A 20729-nucleotide genomic window follows, 5' to 3' on the forward strand; every position below is an offset into this window, starting at 1 on the left:
GGCCAGTATTAGCTGCAATGTGTAGGTGTATGCAGTAATAATAGCTATTCACCCTTAGTTCACTTTTGTTAGCTATTATAAAGCTATAGCACTCTATGACGTAGTGTTAGGATCTAGTGGTGCCCCCTCTCCCAGTTAGGAGCATCTGCTATTTTTTTTTACTTTTTACTCTCTCACTTCAACAGTTCCAAAGGGCCTTTCTTTCAGCTAGTCCTGTCCTACAATGGAGGTCGGCCAACAACCTAACCCTCATGGTCTTACTTTATTATTATGGTGATTTTTACAGCCGCTATGTCGTGCGCATAAAATAGAATTGCAGCAATGTTTACCTAAAGTTGCATTCAGTTTCTAATGTAAATAAATCAAACCCAGATGACTAATCATAATAATAATGTACTTTCCACCAAAAATTATTATTTCACCAAATAATTGAAGCCCATACATAATCTAATTATTAATTCCTCTTACTGTAGTAAGAGAAGGTCCAACACCTCTCTACCGGACCCGCTTACAAGAGGCAGATTTTCGATTTAGTGTTGCCGCCGTAAATATTCTTTTTTGTGATCCGTTTTGTCAAAATGGTTCTGTGGTCAGCGTAAATTAAAAAAAATACCGAAAAGTTGTAATTTGAAATTTCGCTTAGGGATATTTCGTTTCAGAGAACGTGACATTTAAGATTCTAAATAAACCAATTTTTTAATATAAATTCCTATTTCCCCAAAACTATAATTAAGAAAACTGCAGAAAGAGCATGTTATGTGAATGGTTTCCACCAAATAGTTCATTTTTACTTTGTCTCATATCTCCTAAGAGGAATCTTGTAATCGTGCAGATTTTTGATTTGTTGATTTTCACGAGAAGTACCATTTTAAGATCCACAAAGAGAGAGAACGCAGGTTGGGAATTAGGTTTTGTATGTGCGTATGGGGGTGTACTCAATTCAAATTTGATGTTTTGTCTACTTGCCACCAGGGGACCAGATGATGAAGTTTGCTCTGAACGATTTGATTTTTATGATCAAGTAGATTTTTGTAATAATTTGATCAAAGTTTTCAGGCTGATGATGTTTCAGGCAGAGGATGTTGAAAAATATCTTTTAACAAAAATAATAGTTATTGTATTATGATAACAGAAAATACTAGAATGAACGGATGTTACCAATTGTTAGGAAGTAGATTTTTATTTCTTAATTTCCTCCAAACTGGACCGCAAGGTCTTCATTTCCCCTTGATAAATAAGGGCTTAATAGAGGGATTAACGACTGTTCACTCTATGTCTGCTGATTATCACATTGTTCCTTCGAAGATTGTTCAGAATCCATTACTTGAGTAACATTCAAGTTGACGCAAGTTTCTTTGTGAAAATCTAAAAAAATATATAATCCTATTCTCCATAGTTATTAGCTCATTGTGTGCACTATATGGTATTGTACGGCAGAAGACTAATGGGTTCGCTCCGGTCGGAGGGAATATGTGGAGCTTTCTAAACAATAGTTGGTATAATTAATCTGCCTAAACAGAGTACAACAGTTTTAGTTAGGTGGAAGTAGGGAGGAGAGGAAGTGGTGCAGATGGCGTGTGCTGACTGTACCATGAACAAAAGCGAGACAGAGCGACGTTTGATGGATAGGAGGGGGAACCGAAGCGCACGCCGATTAGGGATATTATCGAGGTCGGGTGAACCAGGCAAATGGACCCTAAACCAAACTATAGACAGAGAGAGAGCAGGACTGGAGAGGTAGGGAGTCAGGGCCGTACGAGAGCAAGACCCCTTGTAGTTGTTAGTTGAACCCTTTTGCCCTATCGTGGTAAAAGATACGAGGGGAATGGGTAGTAGTATTAAGTTGGTTATCCATCCTGTATAGTCCGGTAGTGACGTCGTGATGAACATGCACTATCTACACGGCTAAACCACAAAACTGAACAGCTACCATCTTTCTCCTACTTAGTGGAACCTGTTAAACCGACATCGTCAACCGATGCACAGGTTATATAACCCTTAAATGTAATAACCTTTCTCTTGGACTTTATAATTAAGAGATATCCTGCAGAATACTTGATCCAAATAAGCTTGAGATAACTTTCGGCATAACAAGTGTTACGATGGCGGAAAATTTTGGAAATTAGTTTCCTGCAGGATAACATCTTTTACAAGATGCTGAAAGTGTTCATTACCTTCTCTTAACCGTTCATAAGAGGAAGTGTCCCGTTCATGGCAACAGGAAGTACCTGCTTTGAGGTTAGCTGAGTATGGTAGTGACCATTGAAAATTGTTCTGTGTGTGATTAGCGACTTAAAACGAGAATCACAGCGAATCCCAAACTTCTTTTCACTAGAAGACCTGCTAGAGAGGCTAGGTGCCCCTCTACTAAGTTGATCTCTGCCTCTCTTTTATTTATTTTTTTAAAGCTATAACGATTTCCTTTAAATTTGCTTTTCTAGTTGCATTCATTTAGCCATCTAACTTTATTTGGAACATTTTTTACAAGGAAATTCATTTTGGGGCACTTCTTGAGATGGAGGTAAACCCTTTCCTCTAATGCCAACTTATTGTAATGTTATCAAGGATTTCAGTAGTTTCTGAAATCCTGACTTAGCCATTGTCTAGAAGTTTTAAAGCTTCCTCAGCCCTTCTTAGAGATCTTCCACAAAATAATATCTAAAAGATGGAATAGTCGACCAAAGTAAGAGGTTTTCCCGATTTTCAATCTTTAAACTTAATATTTTAACTACCTATATCATTTTGCTTGGGTTTTTGATAAATTCTTCTTTGGACAAGTTGTTCCTTCACTATAATTTTGGGGTTATCCAAACGTTCTGGTCTCAGCTTTTTATTAATTTTTTTCTGTTCCTTTTACTTTTGTTCAGTTAACGTTTCCAATGGTGCTAAAATTGCGTCTTTGCTGACTATCCCAAGAATTTTGTTTTATTTAAAGAAATAATGAATGAGATTGAAAAATTAATAATTCTAAACTTATTAGTAACAATTGAATTTTTCGACCATCCAATAATAAATATTTTAAAAATTTAGATGAAATTTGATAAAATAACTAAATGAATCTTTTATTAAAAAAAAGAAAAAATATTAAAGATCACCGCGAGAGGTTTTTACAATGAAGCACTTGCTTCATTATTAGTTTCAAATTTCAAATTTATTAATTACTTAATAAGTAAAATCTTTCAAACTTAATTTAAATGTAAGTACTATTTAAAACAATAAATACATTCCCTATTATCGTAGAAGTATGAGGTATGAATGAGAATGAGCTAACGGCCGAAACTTCAAGCACATATCTGTTGTTAAAAGCATCGGAAAAGAGTTTCAGAAGAAAATCGCCAGAAATCAAAAAATAAAAGGAACTTCAAGACTGAAGGTGATGAGAGAAAGGTTGTATGATTGTCTCAAGAGAAAATATTGGGGGCGAAAAAAAATTAAATTCACAATCTCTCCAGGAAATAGCAGAAATATGGATGTAAAACTTGGCCAATTTCCAGTAGCAATCCAGCTTGAGATGACCGAACAGAAAATAAAATACACCAATAAAAAAAGGGAATCTAATCAAATTTCCTTTTTCTAATTTTAGAAAAGGAGTGAGAATAACAGTAAAAACGTGAATGAGTTGGCTGGATGCTCCAGTCAGAATGGAAACTTCCAGTTTCTACAAACTTTACAGATGAAATGTTCAGACTCACAGCATCTATATGTACTTTGCAACTTTCTTTTTATTTATTTTTTTAAACAGTAAATTTAAGTCTTTTCTACTTTTTTCCCTGCGTCTTCCAGTTCAAAGCTCTCATCAGTAACGGTGCAGTTACTCGAGAACAGTTTCCCAACTTCATCTGTAAGGAAGGGAAGCTGGACGTGTTCTTATTCGCTATTCTTACAGTTTTCCTTCAATGAAAACTTTTTTTTAATACGTCATCCTGGAGTTCTTTCATCCCCTTTTTCGTGAGAAAGTATAAGTTTCATCTTGGCAAGGGAATGTTTAGAATTAAGGTTAATTTGGTGTTGGTTAGCAAGTCATTCCAGTTAATGTAGATATTTGTATGAAGGTGTCGTTTGAGTTGTTAGAGATGACTTGCTTTTGTTCTATTTTCTAATTCAAAGTCCACTCCCCCACACTGGAAAAACTAGGATGTAACTTTTTTTTAGTTTTATATTGAGAAAGAATTTCTAAAGCTGGTGAATTTTTGTGCTGAGAGAAAATGACTTTTCCAAGTAAAGAATGTTAGTGTGAACTTTCAATGACTAAAAACACAAATTTTTATGCGATAACAATCATGTTTAGCGTAAATTATGGTGCTTCCGCTTTCGTCCACGACACCTAATTCGGTATTTGGCTGGCTTGCATTTTGACACCACTTCAGTGAATCTCAATTAGGTAACATCCATTCTATTCAGATGAACCTAAAAATTTATTATTAAATAATAATCAAGTTCAACTGCAAAGAATGACAACAATTTTTTTTTACTCATGGTGGGTAGAATTTTAAATACTGTGCAGTAGGCACAGGAATCCCCCAAGTAGGAGAGTAAATTCCCTTTACAACACAAGTGTGCAAGCTTGCAGACCATCACGAACCACTGGTTCAACTTCATCTCCACCTAGCGCAGATTTAATTTCAACCATCTCCTCTTGTAAAGCTACTACGCAGGAGAGAAGGCAAAGGTAAACTTATTGTGGATTCTGGAGGAGTATTTTATGTACAGTAGAGGGTGCTCAAAGAAATACTCGGGGCTAGAGGGTGGACAAGTTTTTATCTAAAGTCTAAAGCAATGGAAGAAGGAATCAAGGTGCTGGTGGTAGGTTTCACTGATGGTGAGGTGGAGGAGAAGCTGGGAGACGGCATCATCTCCAGGAGGGGTTGCTGGATAATAGGGGAAGTTTAACAGATCGATAGGTGGTGTGTGGGAATCATTTAGTTGGTGGTGGTTTCTTTGCAATACTCTGACAGTTCTACTCTTCATTTTCATATACCGCCAAAGAGATAGGCAGTTCTAGATTTCTTCAGGGACCGCTGGAATATTTCTTTGCCAGCTAGGATCAACTTCAACCAATCTACCACGCCATAAGTTATACATTTTGCTTACTTGTTCTTCTTTACTCGATTTTTAGTTTTCAAATTTGGATTTCGGGTTTTGGTCTTAAACAAGTTTTTATCTAATGTGTGCTCATCAGTGGCTCTGATAGTTACGGGGGTCTGAGTACTTCGTGCGAAGGATAGATTCTGTTTTGGCAACAATCAGCAGACTGTAATCATTAGGTTTTGATTTGGGCAATAAATTTAAAGTTATCTATCCCTGTTCATTATTTTTGGTGACTGATTCATAGTTTCAATAGGATGAAAAAATAATTGCCATTTCAGTCGTGATACATTTATTCTGCCGAGCTTTCGACCTAGGGACTAGGCATCTTCAGGGCTAGATTACAAAGTAATATTTTACATTACAGGGTTGGTAAAACCATGAACAGACAAGACAGAAGACAGACCAACCCTGTAATGTAAAAATATTACTCTGTAAACTAGCCCTGAAGATGATCCAGTCCCTAGGTCGAAAGCTCGGCAGAATAAATGTATCACGACTGAAAACTGGCATTTATTTTTTCATCCTATTGTTATCTATCCCTTTTGTGATTGCTATGATAGAAATGTAAAAAACGCGATTACATTTTGTGCTCGATAAAATCAAAGATATGACACGATTATCTGTAATATAATTTGTTTCGATTTGATTGAATCTTTTCCACGATCCGAGGATTGTTGGTATTAAATGTATGACTGAGCTTTCTAACGTAAAGTGCAGTGGCTGAGCTTCTGTCCAAGTTTGAAACTTCTAGGATCATGTTTCAATCCAGATTTCATCCCGTCCTTGGACTTCTTTAAGTGCTATTTTTACAGACAGACTTAAGACTTAATCTAGTCAGATTTAGGCTGGCCTACGACTAGCCTTAACATGAAGGACAAGGTTTTTCTATAGGAGTTTTCTCTTTTAGGGCTTCAATACTTTATTGTAGCATTTAAAGCAAGAAGGACAAAGTGAAAAATGATTAAGGATTAGGTAAAGAGATAAGGATACTAGCGATAACTTGACATATTCTCAGATGTTACTAGGACTGGTCCTTTGGGAATGAAGCGATTTGAATTTTCTGTAAAATATGACTTCCCATAAAAGAATTATGAGCGTTGCAAGTCTGAACTCGCATACACGTAGATAGCACATTCTAAAAACAGTCATTTCCTTTGGGAATAACTCAAAAACATGCACATCCGGTGATAATTCTATAAAAAAAAAAATTGGCATGCACAAACTTTCTTCTAAGAGAAAGAAACTGCAGTTGCAGTTTTTTTTTTTATGTTAATTAAAATTCTATTCATTAAGCAGCCATCATTGTTAACAATTTCCAATGTAACCAACCCCACAAAGAGTATGTAACTATTATATCTGTGTGCAGTGTGCGCGCGCATTATTCATACCAAGGAGAAAGAGAGAAAAACAAAATCTCTGCCAGATCTCAAATTATGGACATTTCTTTACTATTACTATGACAATAGTTATACAATCAAGTCACCATTGTCATGACGTCAGACACGCCCCAAACAGCTGAAAGATTTATTTTGTAACCATTAATTTGTAAAGCATTGTCATTTGTTAACAACGTAATATTTTTTTATTTTAACTTACATTCAATGCGGTCTTCGTCTATAACTTTTTTTTGTAACTCACCTTCAGAAAAAAAAAAATCTGTGAACACACGTGCGAATTTCGAGATTTAAGCTCAGAAATTCTTTTCAAATTTAGTATTTGTACGGAAATCGGAAATAGAAAGTAAAATTATACTTCCGCTCAACAGATTGTCTTCAAATTTGGAATTTTTATCGTATATTGAACTGCTATTAGTGAGTGAAACACTTACTATGTAAATGACACATTAGACGGTAGCGTAACCCGCTCTATGCTACAGAACTGCCTGGAGAAGGATCTTCCATAGAAAATGATCTAAGTAAAAGTCTTAGTCACGAGCGATGAGTAGATCAGGTATATAGAAGTCAAAAAACTGAATAATCTACTAAAAGTAGTATATTACATTTTTTGGACAAAAATCTGCACTTCTGGCGGCCGGATTTTGGAAGCTTATCGCCAGATGGAGGCCTGATGACACCTAGTCGAATTATAAATGTGTACTTTCTTTGGAAGCCCAGACAATTAACTGGTTCACATTTTCTAGTCTTTTTAACAATCAAGTGTCACCTGATCGGTCTGTTCCCAGCTAAGACCGACTTTACTTTGAACCAGCGATCCACAAATTGTAATATTTAATAAAAATTAAAAACTATTTTGCAGTAGTTTCACGTGGGTAGGTAATATATTACCCACCAGCAAACCCTTGAACTCAAAAAAAGTAATCCATCATATTTCTCGATAAGCTTGAATAATGATACTGTTAGTGAACTATTATCTGTTTATTTTGATTGCTCAATTATCTAGGAATATCTAGTAGTTGGAAATAATCAATCATTAGATAAGAGCTGAGAATACCGCGTGTTTTCTATTTCTAAAGTTAAACCGGGGAATGTGGCGAGGGTTGTGAATGAAGGTGCTGCTCTAGGTGAGGGTACAATTGACTAACCACCATTATTATTACAGGTTATGTAGATATATATGTGCAGGCTATGAGTCAGCCATAACGGGTCAATGTTTGACACCATGCAATGCTAAATTGATCAGCTGCTAACTTCCTGTTTGGTGGCTCATATAATAAGATAGTCCATATAGATAGCTAACCATTCAAAGCTATTAATTTTACTAATTACTAATTATTTTTATATAAATTAGAAATATAATTATTAGAGATGGCGCCAATGATAAGGGGAAAGTAGCGTGTCGCCTTTCAGTCTTACCAACTTACCGCAATATGACGACCTCGCATATTATTTTTTTCCCCGATTTTATTCTATATTAGAGAAATTATTCTACTCTGCAGTATTTTGTGTTTTTACTGGTAATAAAAGAAAGAAACAAGACAATTTTTTTAAAAATAAAAATGTCTATCTGTCTCAGCGTAATTACAAAAATTTCAAATTAAAATTTCGTATAAATCCAGCTAGAAATAAGAAACCAAAGTGCCAATTTTGGTAAATGGACAATTAAGCGATTTTCCGAAAATGTTTCAACTAATTTTCGTCAAACTAGTTGCAATACTCTTCATTCTTGAAGGTCTGAATATTGCGAACATTCCCTTGCGTTTCTTCAGGCGAGGTTCTTAGAGAGGAGTAACGTTAATCTCTCCTTAAAAAAAGGGCCGTTATGTGCATTGAACGATTCTAACATCTGTATAATATTTATGAGTACGAAATGCCTGGTTAAAAGAATATTAATCCACCGAAAGTGTGATTGTAAAGAATGATGTACTTAGATTGACCATAAGAACGTAAAAAACAAAATAGCAATATAAATACTAAAACAGACAAATCTAAAATCACAATTTATATATATAAATTTAAAAGATATTCTTTAAAAAATATCACTTTGTCATTACGCTATCAATAAATAAAATTAAAAACGTGTGAACACAAGAAAACAATGAATAATCGAAGCATTAAATCGATAACATAAATGTATTGAGTATAAATAACAGCAGTTAAAAAGTAAAGTAGAATAGATATTGCAGATTTACTAGAGCAGATACAATAGATTGATTCAGTTGTTTGTACCTTAACTCCCACACTAAGACCAACTGTATCCAGGTTATTATAAATATCTACAAAAATAATTTATTCCTTAAATAGTCTGGAAAAGAATCTAGCAAAAACTTTGTAATTAGGTAAAATAGTGTTTTTTGACAAAAAAATTATAAGCAAATAATACAGAAAATAGTAAACTTTAAAGTGCAATATTCAGCCAGATGGCACAGTTGTTACTTAACCTGATCGACCACTCGACTGTTATATTCCGTTCGTACAACTACTTGTTACTACTACTACCACCAAGGAACACATTGCGTGGGCAGTAATACATAGGCTTCTTTATTTCATCTTCTTTTTTTTAAAAAAACGATACTTTTACTAATTTTTATTCTTATTTATTTATTTTACATTTTTTCCTTTAACAACATGTAGGACTATACGTCGTAGCCTTCAGGTTAAGTGATGTTTTAGAAGAATTTTACACGCACATTATTATTATTTTGTTTTTTTACCGCTTTTTAAACATTTATTTTCTACTACCTTTATTTGAGGATGTTATTTATGTATCCTGATCGAGAACTAATAATTTCGATTATGTCTTAAGTCAATAAAAAAATAATCGAGTCTAGTAAATTGTACGCTATCAAAAATAATATTGTATAATAATTCGTTTTTTTTATGTTTATTGCATGGTGGGGATAAATTTTTATAAAAAGACGGTCAGAGTACTACCTCTTTGAAATATAGAATATGGAATAAATCAGTCCGATTTTGGAGTATTGTACAATCTTGCTGGTGTGAGGAAAAACAACCTATAGCATCCCCTTACAACTCTTTTCATTGAGGAATCTAGAATCTATATTTCATTGAGTCCAAATCCCTTCTCATCCTCACAAATCCTCTTAAGTTGAGAGAGCCATCCTCAGAATATGTAGAGAGGATTGAATCCCATATTGCTAGCTTCCTGTTCTTCCTAGCCATGTGTAAGAAGTCATAACCTTCGAAGAAATCCTAAAAAAAAACCGCACAAACTTGTCAGCTGATACAAATTGAAGTTTTCTTGGAAGTTTTTAGTGATTAACGTTGAAAAGCCCTCTCACTTATCTCACGTCATCCTCGGACGGTTTCAGAATGGATGGCAACTTTGTTACTTGAGATCTCTTTGTGCGCTTCTTTGAAAATGCCTTGTTTTCAGTCAGATTTTAAGACTTTTTTTCATTTAAAAAGTGGGTTCGGAATATACCTGAGAATGGAATATGATTTTTGAGTCCACTTTGATGGCAGTTAAAAGAGCTAACATCTATTGAACATTTTATCCTAATTTGGATTCCCAGAATCGAGGAGTTTATAAAACGTGGAGATGATAGAATAGAATAGAATAGAAAAGAAATTTATTATTCTGGGACAATTGTCCCCTAAGAATAAATACAGGTACAAATAGAGGCCTTAATAGTTTGGCCTGTGATTATAGAGAAATTAAATAAATAAATAAATATTTACAAAAGTGAAAATGAAAGTAAAAATAAAATAATAAAACAGCAGAAATTAAGGAAATGAATTAAAACAATTAGAATTTCGGAGGAAGCTGAATAGAAAGGAGATAACTGAATAGACGGGATTTAAAGATGGATAGGGTAGGAGCATGGCGGACAGATGAAGGCAAGGAGTTCCATAGAGAGGTAGCACGTATGAGGAAGGACTTGTCAAAGGATGAGGTACGGTGAGAGGGAATATAAAGATCAGATGAGCGAGATCTAGTGTTACGGGAATGGATGGAGGATTTAAACTTAAGGAGTTGAAAAATATAGGAAGGCCTTTGAGACTGGATGACTTGAAAAAGGAAAGAAGCCAAAAAATATTGGCGGCGATAGACAGGAAAAAGCCACTTCAACTCATCGTAGCAGTGCGAAATGCGAGAGTCTCTGGAAATGCTGAAAATAAATCTTATGAAGCAGTTCATGAGGCGCTTAAGCTTAGCTTCAATATCACCAGATAGACCGCCATACACTAAACAACCATAGTCGAAATGGGGGAATATAAGAGAGGAAACTAGGAGTTGCCGGGTCTTAATTGGAAAAAGGTGACGGGAACTATTAAACTGCTTAAGGATATGGATGGAACGGCGAGAGATTTGGGAAACATGGTTTTTCCAGGATAGGTTTTGATCGAAAGTGATACCAAGGTTTTTCACAGAGGGACAATATTTTATTGGGGTATTGTAAAGGAAAAGATTAGGAAGAGGAGCCAATGATTTAAGGAGTGGGTTGGAGCCAATAACAATAGCTTTGGTCTTTTCTACATTCAGGGTAAGCTTATTGTTCGTGGCCCATGCTGAGATGTTATTGAGGTCTTCTTGAAGTTTAAATACAGCTTCAAACAAATCCGACGGGGAAAAGGATATGTAAATCTGAAAATCATCAGCATAGAGGTGATACTGGGAATGAGAGATGGAAAGAGGAAGGTCATTGATGTAAATTGAGAAGAGGGTGGGAGATAGGGAAGAACCTTGAGGTACACCGCGTGACAAAGGAAGAAGTGAAGAAGGATTACTATCGGGAGTGACAACGAATTGGGAACGATTAGACAGGAAGGATTGGAACCAACGGAGGGTGCTATTGGAAAAAGAGAGGGATTGTAGTTTAGATAGCAGGATATGATGGTCAACGGTATCAAAGGCTTTGGAGAAGTCTAGGAGTATAAGGATGGTAAGTTTTTGGTCGTCAATAGCCGTCTGCAAGTCATGGGTAATTTTCAAGAGTGCAGAATGAGTGGAATAAGAAGGACGAAAGCCAGATTGGAGTGGATTAAGGAGATTGTTTTGTTCGAGGTAATTAGAAAGCTGGGATTGCACTAAACGTTCAAAGGGTTTGGAGAAATTTGATAAAATAGAGATGGGACGAAAATCAATAGGAGAGGTGGGATTTGAGATTTTATTTAGAGGACGGACTAGGGCTGTTTTCCAGCAGGATGGGAAAATAGAATTCTGAAGGGAGAAATTATAAATATGGTAAAGGACTGGCAATATCGCTGGGAGGCAGGCTTTAATTAATTTAACAGGAATGTTGTCAGGGCCATAGTCATTTGTACGGGATTTCAGAACTGAGGTTAGGAGATCTTCAGGAGTAATATGATGGAAAAAAAAATTGTTAGGATCAAAGGAGGGTAAAATGAGAGCAGGAACATTACAAGAGGCATTGGTTAAGAAGGAAGTGAAGTGGACGTTCAGGTCATCAGGAGATATTGAAATGGGGCAGGAGCGATTAGATCTACAGAGGGAAAGCTTACGAAGGATAGCCCATTTCGATTTGGAATCAGGAGCATAGGACTGGCCAAATCGAAAGCAATACTCCTTTCTCTTCGTAGTTTGTTGTGTCGTTGGGAGGTCCAGTTTTCAGGAATAGCCAGTCTTGCAGCAATCTTCCGTATGGATGAGCTGGCTGGTTAATCGCTTTTGTACAATTTGAGATATGGAGAAGAAAAGATCCATTCATCTCTTGAACAGATTGTTTAGGTTGTCTAGGAAATGCAGCATCTTGGGTCAGAATAGGTTGACAGCGGAGGAACTTCCTGCTAAGGGTTAGTTCTGTTTGATTGGACAGCTGAAGAATCTGTAGTGGTTCAAAATAATCGAGAGCATTTTGACAAATTCGCGGCTTGTTCTTGTCGTTACCTTTCTTTGTGGCAATTTAAAGAGACTTTAACGGACGAAATGGTTGGGAATTTAAATTTACTTCGGATAATACTTAGGAAAATACGGAAACATAAGAAATTTAAGCAGCATGTGGCCACATTTGTTGGAATTATTTAAATCCAATTATGTACTGCATAAAGTAGGTTAGCTATAGTTTACCCAATTACAGTAGTAAGAAAGATAACCTTGACTAATGTTACCTTCAAGAACAGTTACAAAGTGCTCTCTGTTGGACGACAAGTAAAATATGTACAAGCTAAAGGCCTGCACATAATGTCAGACAGTGGTCTGATACAATAATTGGGACTAAGACCAAGAAGAAGTGATCTATGAGGCGGCCTATTTTGAATGATGTGGCCTACAGAATGTGAGAGAGAGCCTTAAGGCTTCTTGTTCCCTCTAGAATCAGTTCCGCGACCCGCTCCCCGCCCACACAGGAGAACACGACAACCGTTGCTTTTAGCATTTTTTTTTTTTCTCCGAAACTACACTATGAAATATTGTGGTCAACTCGTGCCACTGATTGGCCGCTTGTGGCAACAGGCTTCTCTATCTTCTGGCCGTATGATTATAATATGAATGGCCCGCAGGTCAATAAACTCTCCCTCATATTGTGCAACAACAGATCGCCTAAAGGTTTCCTTTAAGGATTTCATTATCCTTGAAATCTTTATGCATGCGCTACTTATATTGTGATAGTAAATCTCTCACACATATTACAGTAATGACCCTACTATTTCACAGATAATACTGTAATGGTTAGAAGTTCTCATCACCGTTTTGTTTCTAGCGAAAGTTCTCAACCTGGAATTATTGGTTGACAGAAAGTACTGATCCATTGATTTTTTATTTTCTCGCCTAAGTGTAATCTGTAGATTTTGTTTATTTCTGTCTTGAAACCTCAACCGGAAGAACCATTGCAGGTTAAGTTTTTCAACTTTTTTGGATATTTTCTTGAAAAGGTCTTACGATTTTCTCCTAACGTAATACTTTAAAATATGTACAACTCTATTTTTTTATTTTATCTTTGTAATTTATTACCTATGAAGTTTGTAAAGTTTTCATTTTGTGTTTGCATTGAATTTCTTGGAGACAATCAAACGGACCAAAATAAAATTCTCGTTGGAATGAACTTCAAAAACTTTCCAAAAGGAAGCTAACATTTTCAGCTATACGCCTAAATTATATTAAACATCACATCCATTAACGACAAGTCCACAGCTGGTTAAATATTTAACAAAAATTAAAAAAGATAAAAAAAAGGAAACAAATCTCAAGAGAGCTATCCGATGATATGACAGATGGCTGTGGTTTAGATAAATGAGTCAGCAGTTGAGTGCAATCTCTGGTGTCAGCCATTAAAACTAAGATACACTCGCTCTTCTTAATGTTAGTTATGAATTTTCTTGGGAACAAGCGTTGCGGTGGGGCGCTAAATATTTTTATTTTTGCCTTTTATTAATACTAACCCATTACCTCTCTCCCGTAGAAGTGCTATTTGTACAATTTTCTTGGACAGTTAAACCTGAAAACAATGTGATTAAACCAGACCTCTTCAATTTTGGAGTCCACAATACCTTTAATATAGTTTTTTTTTTTTGCGCATCAACAGCTGAGGTTATTAGCGCCCGGAGCTTTTTCCAGTGCACTGCCGGCCTCCGGACAGTGTTCTCACGTTACAGACAACACTGTCCATCACCGGACAGTGAGCTGTAAGAAGCTCCTAGGAAGAGAAATATAGTGTTGTTCATCCAAATTGGGAAAATATAAAATAGATAGAACGGAAGGTATACTTCGGGGAAATTAATATCGTATTAGTTATTTGATGTCAGACCGGAAAATATTAAGACCCAATAAATTTTGATCACTCTTTCCTTAAATGCTTTTTTTTAAATTTTAATTTATTTTGAGCTGCAATATTAGTAACAATGCCAATAATTGACACCACTATACACTCACTAACTGAGAGGAGTAGTTACCCTGAGGTAACACTGTCTACGTTATCTCTAGGATTAACTACTTCCCTTAGAAGAATGAAAATCGCGAGGCCACTGGCGTTCTAATCATCTGGGAGGATGATCTGGAAGGTGATGAGATGATAAATGGTGGACAAGGATTGAAATGAGACTGCAAGTTCTGATGAAAGCCTTTATAGCGAACTCGAGCAAACTGATTTACAAACGGAATTTCTAACTCTGGGTTGATGGTTAGACTTGAGACGTAAAATAGAGCTTTAAGGGATTGGATTTTTTGAAGATTGGAACGTTTCGTTGAATTCCACAACTGAATACCTTACGTCCAGGTGGGTTTTAGTATAGAAGTCTATATCAGTCGTTTGTTATTTAGTGAATGATTAGATCGTTAGTAGTGTAGTCTTTCCAGTAGTGGATAGCGCTTGTAACTTCAGTTCGTTTAAGTCAATCTTTTATCTGAATGCAGTCCAAGATAACGGACAACATTGGCAGGAGGAACTGAGTCATAGTAGATCGGAGGAAGAGTGATGCGAAGGAGAGTGAAAGTAATGTCTTGAGATTTGATTTCGTTCTACTTTGTTTTCAATTTTTTGAACCATCTTCTAGTGAAAAGAGATGGGTTAGGAAGTTTCTGAGAGCAATAACTGAATCAACGTGAGCAGAAAGTGCAGCTGCATAAGTTAGAAGGACAGTTTCTGGATGTTTTAGTATGTGTGCTATTACATACAGGATTCATTAGGGTTCTAGGAGCAAATCTCGAATATAATGTATAAGAATATTCTAAATGCATTTAAGAAATTCAATAATATAATGAATATTAGTAGACTTAGTTTTACTTTATCAAGAATGATCCTATTGAAGCATGCGTGACGTCACTTGCTTTCTTAAACTCTGCCATTTTATCACAGTGTAGCCAATGTAAATGGTAGTATTATAAAGTCCACCATATTTTCATGAATTTCCAGAAAATTTCGTCGCTGAAAATTAAGGTGAGAGAAAGAGGTGTGAATGTTCAAACCAGACTATGGTAATTTATGGCGTGTGAATATCGATGACCATTGGCGCCCAGAGCGTGCTTATTATACCGCCGGCCTCTGAAGTCCTCTGGACTCGAACCGATTTCTTGTGTGTTTGAGTCTCTTTCCGGTACTGTTTTATTTATCTACAAATTGAAGAAAATTAAGGTGGCATTAATTGAAGAAAGATTCCATTGTTTTAAATCAAATAAAAATAACAATAGAAAATTGAATGATATTAATTTAATATTAATTGGGAATGACGTTGATAGGATACGTACGAATAGTTTATTATATTTAAAACCGTTGGTTGGTAACATTGTCCAGTGACAGATGACAGAAGGAGATGCTTATTAGTTTGGAGAAGGCTGACGGTGTAGATACTTTTATATTTAGCTGGCATTTTTCAAGTGATTCCATCTTTTTTTAAACCAAATTGGAAAGCATGATCTTATCTAAAAGAAAAGAAGCTCCATTAGTAATCACCCATAGAATATTTTCCTCACAAAGTTCAATCTATAGATATGCGGCTGCTAGATCGCGGATTCGTGTTTGGTTGAAACGTAACAAGACTATCAGAATTGAAGGCTATCTGATTGGGTTTGACAAACAAACCAACATTCTACTGGATAAAGTGGTTGTTTGTAAGCTGAGGAAATTTGTGATCGTCAACAAACATGCGCTTGATTGTCCAAGAATTACTAAACATGTGGAAGTTGTTCGTCGATTTAGTCAGGTTATGTTGGAAAGTCGAGTAATTGCTTTTATTAAAAAACTTTGACGACGATTATTTGTTTTCAAATTCAACGATTTTGGTAAGTCGGATATTTTTTGTTTATAGTTTATTTTTAATTTCCGTGTTATCATTATTTTACTTTGAAAGTTCCTAGATTGGCCAGGATTAAGATGTGATCTCAAGCTGCCTTCCAAATTCCAGAAAATTATGGAAAATTATAAAAAACAAATGATTAATTTTACATGGTGGAATTTGAATAGATTCTATTGAATCTATAAAGTTTTAACACAGGTAACGCTTCATTGTTATTAAGGTTAACATCTTGCTTAACACTTTTATAGTTTTCTAAATTATTCTTCAAGAAAACTGTGGTTGTAAAAGCCTTGTACACACCTAGAAATTTTTACTCTCAAAGCAAGAAATAAGTGGTATTCTTTTCCTTCTTCCCGTTCTTCCTTTATGGTTTGACGGTCCTTAAAAGAACCCATTGTGGGAGTGCGCTAGCCACTTCTTCAAGGATTTTGGCAATCCCGTGTGCATATCCCATCCTAATGACACAATCATCAATCCCACGATTTGGGTAGAGCTAGTAAGAAGTAGTTAATGTGTGCAACTAAGTTTAGCAAACCCCAAGTCAATCTCTGGCTTTTAATATTGTACAATGTTCTTCAATTTCACAGTCTAACTGGACTACTCAAAACTAGTACACAAGAGCATATCTTTGCCCATAAGCCAATATAAGAATAGTTATTCCATGGTTATAGAGTGGACCAATTGATTCTTCTTCTGGTGGCTTAAAGGTGCCTCAAAGAACCAAAACCGACGTCTTTCACATTATTGCCGTTTCTGGGTCTTTACCTTCTGAAGCCATGTACCTAAGGTCCTACTCCAACTGTTAAGTCTCGGCATTCTCTGAGTCTTCTGTTCTCTCTAATGCTATTCTCAATAAAGTACTCTTCTTTTGCAGACTTTTAAGTTGTCATTACTTTGTGAGACGTACAAATGTCGATGGCCTGATTAAAATTTTCTTCACTCTAAGTTTGGTTGGCCTCTCTGTAGATGTCAGAGTTGTTTATCTTGTACTACCAAGTATTATGGAAGTGTACCCAAACTTAGTCTTCTGTTGTTTCATCTTTACCTCAATTTAGTTTGCTACGGTTATGAAATTGCTTCTTTCAGTTAATGTTGATAGCACTTAGGTCTAGTTTCTGCATACACTAGGATCTGGTATGATCGGGTTAATATCAACTACACGAATTCGTTGAGATAATTTAGAAGTCAACGGCCTCTTTTGTCATAAAACTGGATATTTATTTACTTAATGACATGTCTGACACTTAATATTTTAGTGGTTTTAGGAAGGATGTTGGTTATTTTCATGAACCACTTTATATTCCTGTACAGTGAACAGTGATTAAACGATTTTGAACAAAATTGAGCCTAATGGATATGCTATACCCAAGGTAGTTGATATACACATATATATACACGTATGTCTGATACATATGAGAGTATGTGTGACAGATATTATAGATATTGCCGTTATACTGTTGCGAAAAGTTGATTTTTTGGGAAACCAAGTAATTTTGAACGTCCAACTTTATGGAAATTTAATTTTGGAAAAGTTGTTATTTCAAATTTCATTAAATTTAAATTTCACTTCGTTTGCTTATGTCAAGTAGATAAGACAAAAATAGCCTTCCAAAATAAAGTTAAATAAATAAGTAATTACTAATTGAAAACAAAATCCAGGTTATGTGGACGAGGCTTATAAAAATAAAACTTTAGAATTGTAAATTTAAATTTTTAGTGATGGTGTAAAGGCGGATTTGCAAGATATTATGAGAGAATGTGTATTTGTCACCGTAAAACTTTACCAATTTTTCTACTTAGCTTATTTTGTAAACGTTACTTACTTTTATAAGTCAGCGTAATTTCCTTTGTACATTTATTCTAATATTATTTTACTTCTCTTTGAAATTTGGATTTAAAATTAAAAGTATTTTACCGGAAACAGGAATGGGCATTGTTTGAAAGATTCGATTTGCAAATCAATTTTATTTTTAATTGTTACGTAATACTTATTTTAATGGAATTTGTGATAACTATTTTTTTTTAATTCGCTGTTCATTATCTGAAGCCCCACAAACACAAGATTTAATTGTTTTATCAAATCATTAAAAATACGGATTGAAGTTTATTCGTTGTTAGAATCCTTCGAATAAGCTCATACCTGAGCCACGCTAGAGTTATTGTAATCATAATTTTAGAACATATTTCCCAAATCGCTTTTGTAACTGTTCATGCACAGCATAGTCACTAAAAATAATATTTCGTAGTTTTATTGTATTCATCAATATTATCAATAATTATAAATATTTAGATTTTCTTATGAAGAAATGAATCTTCAGATTTTGTTAGTATTATTGCTGTTATTACAAACAAATATAGGCTAATTTATCTGTTTTTTAAGTATTATTTTGACCATTTTAACAAAGTTTCCATTAGTTTTTTGCTTACAAGATATTTTTTGCCGCCACAGTATTTTTACTTCGGAAATATTATTTATCCGTGGTGACTGAAGTAATGGCTACATCATGAGTGCGCCAATCAATCAATTTGATGGTGGTTTGATCGATTTGATTTGGCTGATTGATTCATCCAAGATGGAAGAGAAATTATTGCCGATTTCAGTATTATTTTTTACTTATCTTCAGGACTTAAATTGCTATTCAGTTGAATACTCGATCAGTCACCAACCAAAGAAATAGTTCACCTTTAAGGTTCGAACGAAGAGTGATCTAAATATCAATAGAACTCATTGAGTTCATTTATTTTCTTTACTTATTTCTCTTGATGTTATCCTGTAAGATCAATTATTTGGACTGTGTTCCTAATTTATTTCCTCCTTTTAAGAAGACGTTTCGGACACCCTGGATCCATCTCCGGTATTATCTATAAATATATTTTTATTAGTTTTTTATTTTTAAATGTTCAAACTAAGCTGTTCCAAAAATTACATCAAGTTTACAACTTACATGCGGGTGTTGTAATTTATTACAACCAAGTTTAGTACAATCGGACTATAAAAATCGTTTAAAGAGCGGAGTTCTTTTTTATTTTTTAGACATTCAATTTTCTTTCACATTATTTCCATTTAATTCCAAACGAGCATTGTTTTATGTTTATTTAATATTATTAACTATTTTTTATTAATTTTTGCTTAACTTCTCGTTATGAACCGAAATACTGAAAACAAAAATACTCATACTTTATTTGATTTTTGGATTAGATAGCGCCATGGGCGTTGTAAAAACGTTTTGGTCAAAACTGAGCAATCAGAATTTCCACTGTTCCTTATTAAATTTTCATCAAATCTCAAATTCGAAAAATTGCAGGAATTTCAAATATTATACTTTATTTAGAAGCAACTAAAGGACTCGATATGTAACCAAAATTCCAAATTTAATGAAAATTTCCTGATGAAAAGAGTCATTTTTCCTTCTTTTTTTTTTTTAAAAAAAAAAAAGCTTTTTTAAAATAAAGTTCTAATACTCGTAATATTGAAATTTGACTACTTTCTAGAAGAAGTGGCAAATTAAAAAAAAAAAAAATGTATAACATAAACTGCCTTAAGAGAAAGTCGATCCAGATTTTTTTTACGATTTTGTAGAATCTGCCTCTGACGATATAACTTCCGTTTCGGGCATTTCTGGGAGAGAAAGAGATGATGAACATGGCGTGATTAGAAGCTTTTTCGGTAATTTTTTCTAGGTAGGAGGATTTCCGGAGGAAGTTTTGTTTTTTTAGGCCTGGCTTCCGAAAAAGGAATTCAAGAATTTTACTAACTACATATTTTTAAAAATAATTAAGTATGTTGCTAGAGTTCAGCAGACTATTGTTGCTAACTACTGTAGGAATTAGAATAATTGAAAGTACCTTTCGTCGATTAGTTCGACGAGATAAGAGAGAGAGAGTGTGGAGAAGCTTAGAGTGGACCAAGTTCCTCCTTGGATTGCTGGGCAATGTATTGAGTGTGGAAGCTGGAAGTTTGCTTGTGCGTCCCAGCGTGAGAGGTCGCAGCAAGAGGAAAGGAATCAATGACAAGGGACGCCAATGATTTCAGCAGCCGATGCACCGAACACAAAAATTGAGAGTCATGCGAGTGTTTTGCTCCAGATTTTGTTTTTGTTAATGTTTTTGAAGGGAGGAAGGGCGTTCCCCGTGCGTACGGCTGGCTGCTTGTCGAGAGGTAACGAGAGCAGGAAACATTAACACATTTCGCTCCCCTCAACAAGCACCCACGGACAGACCAACAAACTGTGGACACAATCTCATTTGGAACTTTATGTTGTTCTGTCGGTGGTGGGTGAGGATAGGAGGCTGCGATATCCTCAAATGTTCATACATATCCCCACCATCCCTAGCCGACAATAGTTACATCTACATACGAAATATATGCAGTGTGTTTCACTCCAAACTGTTACTTAACAAACGTACATTCATACAGATAGACAGGCCGACAGACACACAGATATGGTTGTAAATTAAATTAAAAATGATTGATCACCGTGTTTTTGTACTAGTATTGTTTTGGGGTTTGGCACGATGGGTTGCTTACATGTA

The 20729-nt window shown here is 35.1% G+C and overlaps 1 long non-coding RNA gene across 1 annotated transcript in view; it reads left to right on the forward strand.

Moving 5' to 3' along the window:
- The window catches only part of LOC141462025 (uncharacterized), a 177854-nt gene that overhangs the window by 6245 nt on the left and 150880 nt on the right, over positions 1-20729 (forward strand). The window lies entirely within an intron of this gene.

Source organism: Rhodnius prolixus, unplaced genomic scaffold (assembly GCF_049639745.1).
Source record: "Rhodnius prolixus isolate KJV_2025 unplaced genomic scaffold, Rpr scaffold_1, whole genome shotgun sequence".
In the NCBI taxonomy this organism is placed as follows: Eukaryota; Metazoa; Arthropoda; class Insecta; order Hemiptera; family Reduviidae; genus Rhodnius; species Rhodnius prolixus.